The sequence below is a fragment of the Hypanus sabinus genome, chromosome 6 (assembly GCF_030144855.1).
Source record: "Hypanus sabinus isolate sHypSab1 chromosome 6, sHypSab1.hap1, whole genome shotgun sequence".
Taxonomy (NCBI): domain Eukaryota; kingdom Metazoa; phylum Chordata; class Chondrichthyes; order Myliobatiformes; family Dasyatidae; genus Hypanus; species Hypanus sabinus.
Genome location: NC_082711.1, coordinates 141026590 through 141032589, shown reverse-complemented (window position 1 = coordinate 141032589; position 6000 = coordinate 141026590). Strand labels below are relative to the sequence as shown.

Below are 6000 nucleotides of genomic sequence, written 5' to 3'. Positions count from 1 at the left end.
ATGGAGGGCTGAAGGGCCTGTACTGTGCTTTAGTGTTCTATGGTTCTATGGTTCTATGAAAGCCTCTTCAAGGTTGATATTTCTTGTCAACAGATCATCTATTGCTCCAGATTCCAGCATCTGTATTCTATTGTGTCTCCCTTCTTCTTAAACCCATCACCCCTACTGGGGCATAGTTTGACTGCAGAGTTTTCCATCCTGGGCCAGCGTTTGAAATTTTCCCCAGGTATAGCCCATCCTGTGTCTTCCAGGTGAAGATCCTTCCTCTCCCGGGATAAGGTGTTCGGAGCATTTCTGGAGATCTGGGTTTTTACGGGATGCCACACGCCCTCCTCCTTTCACTTGGGAAAATCCACAGCAGAGCTGTGTCTCCCTTGATGGGCTTCATTGTCTGGAATGTGCATTTCAAGAGCTGAGGGGAATGGTGTAGCTTTATGTTTAACAATTTTTTAAACTATATAACAGGAATGATGATTGAGACAGCTATGTGATGCACCGGAAGAAAACGAGTGTGACCACGTCTGACCGCAGCTCAAGTTACTTTGACTCAGAGTGGATGAGCTGGAGTCTGAGATGTGTACGCTGCATTTGATCAAGGAGGGGGGCAGTTAGTTCACCCTTCTGAGATTAGGCCTAAAATGGAATTCTGTGGGAGGAGAACAAACAACTAAAATCAAAGTTAAAAAGCAGAAACAGAAAAATAATAATCTCTGGATAACTATTTGAGTCATGTGAGAATTTGCATAGGGTGAATGAGATCAGGGTTTTTAAACTGTGGCCAGGACTACTGTGGGAGGAATGGGTTTCAATTCATCAAACACTGACACCAATGATGGGGAAAGAGGGACCTTCATTTGAACCAGTGTACTGGTGAATCAAATAAACAAGTCTGTGGATAAGGTTTCAAGCGAAACAACTGGGACAGGGTTCTAATGAAAAGTAATTTAGAAGGTTAAAGGAAATGTACAGGGAAACTAAATGGGTACGATAACCAGAGTCGATTAGGGAAAGACCAAGTACGCAGTGTGCCTCCATTTCAAATCAGAGCAGAAACAAATGGTGCAAAGATAAAACTGGAGAGTCTTCATTGGAAGCACATGATTGCTTCTAACATTTATAACGAGGTAAGTGAATTAGCTGGACAAATTGCTTGTAACATTTATAACAAGGAAAGTGAATTAGCTGGACAAATAGAAACAAATTGGTACTGTCTAAAAGCCATTGGTGGTGGCATGGTTGTAAATTGACCAATGCTAGCAAGTCATTATTCCAAATGATTAACTTTTATGAAGAGAAGGACGAAAGAGGAGGAGGGATAAAGGAAGGAGAGGGAGGTGACTCAGCTCTGAAGATGAAGAAATGGTAAATTATTTTCTTGTTGACACAACGGGGTCATAACGAAGTAGTGAAAAACTTTGTTTCATGCCATCTATACCTATCATTTCGTCATGTCAGTGTACAAGAAGGTACAAGGGAAAACAATGACTGAGTGTAGAATAAAGTATTCCAGTTATCGAAAAAGTGCAGGCAGACTAAATGGCGTAAGGTCATAACAAGGTAGATTGGTAGGTCAAGAATTCATCTGCTTAGGTGGAACTAGGAAGGAGAAAACACTGCTGGGGACAAATGTAGCTAAGCATCTATTTTTAATTCATGTGGGCTTTGTGGGCTGAGCCAGCAATTTATTTGCTCATCCTTAATTGACCAAGGGAAGTTGGGGATGAACTGCAGTGCTTGAGGTTTGGGTATACCAACAGTGCTGTTTCCAGAATCTTGATCCAGCAACAGTGAAGGAAGAGCAATATCTTTCCACGCCAGGGTGGAAAGTGGCTTGGAGGGCAGCTTCCAAGTGGAAGTGCGGAATACAGTCCTTTTCCATCTAGCTGGTAGAGATCGTGGGCTTAGTAGGTGTTGTTGAGGGTCTCTTGGTGAGTTGTTGCAATAAATCCTATCGGTGGTATAAACTCTCTGTAAGATGCAGTGAAATAGTGATTGGAAGATGATTGAGCTGACAGTGGTCTGTGCAGAAGAAGCCCAGCCAGATCTCTTGGTATCAGTAGCAGGTCCCTTTAAGAGAGAGAATGCAGTGTGATGTGCTCCTTGTTCAACTGAGGCTATTCAATCGATGTCATTGTGAGGAGATCTGAGCTCCAATTTACACCCGTGCCCTCAGAGATGTGTGACTAGCAATATCATTAGCATCATGTTGGTGGGAGAGGGTCAGGCAGACAGAAGTTCCTGATCCAATTTTGTGGTTGACACTAATTACCCCAGTAGTCACAGCAAGCATGATCACTGAATCGATTTTGGGTCTCATAGTGCTTAAAGGAATAGTGATCTAATTACTTGGCTAATGTCTTTTACCAGAGGCAAAAGCTTTCATGTCCATTTATAAAGACAGCTCGTACAAGCCAAATTCAAGTTTGTCATCTACCCTCTTTGAAGGGCTTGTCCTAGACAGATTAAAAACCTTGCATCATAATAGTACAGGATTTATTATAATATTTTAAATACTCAAATCTCCTCAGCAATGCAGCATCGGTTACTGATTCCATGCAGCTTGAAAGCAAACTTGATGTCTATGGGTTGGCTACCTATCATCAGCAGAGCTGTATGGCGGGCTGGGAAGTTCGGGAAGTTGAGCTAAGAGGTATAGTATGGGCTTCATCTTGCACCTGCATCTCCTTAGAATTCACACTGCATTTAAGACCATAGGTCATAAGATATAGGAGCAGATTAGGCCATTTGGCCCATCGAGTTTGCTCTACCATTTCAATGTGGCTGTTTCATTTCCCTTTCAGCCTTCTTCCCATATCCCAGCATGCCTTGACTGATCAACAATCTGTCAATCTCTGCCTTAAATATACCTGAAGACTTGGCCTCCACAGCTGCCTGTGGCAATGATTCCTTAGATTCACCACTCGCTAGCTAAAGAAATTCCACCTTATCTCCTTTGTAAATAGACATTCCTCTATTCTGAGGCTGTGCCCTTTGATCCTAGAATGCCCCCCCCCCACCCACCACCAAGGGAAATAACCTCTCCACATCCACTCTGGAAGTCTTTCGGCATTTAATAGGTTTCAATGAGAGGTTCCACTTCCCCCCTCATTCTTCTGAAATCCAATGAGTACAGGCCCAGACCCATCAATCGGTCCTCATATGGTAACCCCTTTGTTCCTGGAACCTCCTCTGAATCCTCTCCAAAATTAGCGCATCTTTTCTTAAATAGGGGGCCCAAAGTTATTCACAATACCCCAAATGAGTGCCTTATAAGCCTCAATGTTACATCTTTACTTTTATATTCTAGTCCTCTCAAAATGAGTACCTTCCTCACCACTGACTCAACCTGTAAATTAATGCTTAGTGAATCCTGCAAGTCCCTTTGCACTTTGAAATTTTGCATTTCTTCTCCATTTAGAAAATAGCTTTCCCTTTTATTTTTTCTAGCAGTGAAAAATAAAAAAAATATTTTTTATTCCATCTGCCACTTCTTTGCCCATTCTCCTAATCTGTCTAAGCCCTTCTGCAGACTCCCTGCTTCTTTAACATGACCTGTCCCCTCCACGTTTCTTTGCATCATCTGGAACCATGGCCACAAAGCCATTAGTCCCATCATCCAAATTATTGACATACAATGTAAAAAGAAGCAGTCCCACTAGATCCCCTGTGGAACACCACCAGTCACTGGCAGCCAACCAGAAAAGACTCTCTTTATTCCTTCTCTTTGCCTCCTGACAATCAGTCAATACTCTATCCATGCTAGTATCTTCTTGTAATACTATGGGTTCTTAACTTGTTAAGTAGCCTCATGTGCAAGGCCTTAGCAAAGGCCTTCTGAAAATCCAAATACCCAACATCCATTGATTCTCCTTTGTCTATCCTGCTTGCTGTTTCCTCAAAGAATTCCAGCAGATTTGTCAAGCAAGATTTTCCCTTCATGAAGCCATTTTGACTTCGGCATGTTTTATTATGTGTCTCCAAGTACCCCAAAAACCCATCCTTAACAATCAGGTCCAACATCTTCCCAACCACAGAGATCAGACTAACCAGCCTAGGATTTCCCTTTTTCTGTTTCTCTTCCCTTCATGCATGTGGAGTGACATTTGCAATTTTCCGGTCCTCCAGAACCATTAAAGAATCTAGTGATTTTTGCAAAATCATCACAAATGCCCCCATAATCTCTTAAACCATCACTTTCAGAACCCCATGGTGTAGACTATCTGCTCCAGGTGATTTATCTACCTTTAGACCTTTCCCAAGCACCTTCTCTCAAGCAATGACAACTTCACTCACTTCTGTCTTCTGACACTCAAACTTCTGGCATACTGCTAGTGTCTTCCACAGTGAAGACTGATGCAAACTACTTATTCTGGTTGTCCACCATTTCCTTGTGTCCCATTACTACCTCTCCAGCACTGTTTTCCAGTGTTCTGATATCCACTCTCACTTCTCTTACTCTTTATACAGTGTCTATAAAAAGTATTCACCTCCTTTGGAAGTTTTTATGTTTTATTGTTTTACAACATTGAATCACAATGGATTTATTTTGGCTTTTTTGACATAGATCAACAGAAAAAAACTCTTTTGTGCCAAAGTGAAAAACAAATCTCTACAAAGTGATCTAAATTAATTACAAATATAAAACACAAAATAATTGATTACATAGATATTCACCCCCCCCCCACCTTTAATATGACATACCAAATCATCACTAGTGCAGACTATTGGTTTTAGAAGTCACATAATTAGTTAAACGGAGATCTGTTTTTGGAGACCTGTGTGCAGTCCAGGTGTTTCAATTGATTGTAGCACAAATGTACCTGTATCTGGGAGATCCAAATGCTGGTGAGTCAGTATCCCATGAGGACAAAATAACACTCCAAGCAACTCCGTGAAATGGTTATTGAAAAGCGCAAGTCAGGAGGTGGACATGAGAAAATTTCCAAGTCACAGAATCTCCCTTACAGTTAAGTCAATCATCAAGAAATGAGAAGGATATGGGACAGCTGTACATCTAGCTAGAGCTGGCTGTCTTCAAAAACTCAGTGACTGTACAAGAAGGGGACTAGGGAGGGAGGCCACCAAGAGACCTATGTCACCTCTGGAGGATTTACAAGCTTCAGTGGCTGAGATAGGAGAGACTGTGCACACAACAACTGATGCCCGGGTGCTTCATCAGTCGCAGCTTTAAGGGAGAATGGCAAAGAGAAAGCTACTGTTGAATAAAAATCACGTGAAATCTCAGCTAGAATTTGCCAGAAGGCATATGGGAGACTCTGAAGTCAGCTTGAAGGAAGTTCTATGGTCAGATGAAACCAAAATTGAGCTTTTAGGCCATCAGTCTAAAGGCTATGTTTTGGGTAAGCCAAACGCTGCACATCATCAAAACTCACCATCCCTACCACTATGTATGGTAGTGGCAGTATCATCTTTTGGGGATGCTTCACTGCAGCAGTCCCTGAAAGGCTTGTGAAGGTAGAGGGTAAAATGAATGCAGCAAAATACAGGGAATTCCTGGACAAAAACCTGATGCAGTCTGCAAGGGAACTGCGACTTGGGAGAGGATTTGCTTTCCAGCAAGACAATGACCCCATTAAATCCATCACGATTCAATGTTGTAAAGCAATAAAACATGAAAACTTCCAAGGGGAGTGAATACTTTTTATAGGTGCTGTATAGCAGAAGTAAGTTTTCAAATCCATTTTACTATTATTGGCTGGCTTACCTTTGTATTTCATTTTTCCCATTTTATGACTATTTTTTAGTTGCCTTCTGTTGTTTTTTTCGAAAGATTCCCAATTCTCTAAATTCCCACAAATTTTTGCTCTATTATGTGCCCTCTCTTTGGCTTTTATGTTGGCTTTGACTTCCCTTGTTAGCCATGTTTGCATCATTCTGCCTTTAGAAAACAACATCTTTGTGATGTATCTATCCTGCACCTTCCAAATTACAGCATTTGCTGCTCTGCTAGTATGCCCTTCCAAACAACTCTGGCCAGCT

General features: G+C 41.7%; 1 long non-coding RNA gene across 1 annotated transcript in view; it reads left to right on the top strand.

Annotated features, from left to right (window-relative positions):
- The first annotated feature begins 999 nt into the window (after nucleotides 1-999).
- The window catches only part of LOC132395909 (uncharacterized), a 78060-nt gene continuing 73059 nt past the window's right edge, over nucleotides 1000-6000 (top strand). Inside the window, exon 1 of the long non-coding RNA XR_009512783.1 lies at nucleotides 1000-1124. This is a non-coding gene — a long non-coding RNA (uncharacterized LOC132395909). The remainder of the gene's footprint in view (nucleotides 1125-6000) is intronic.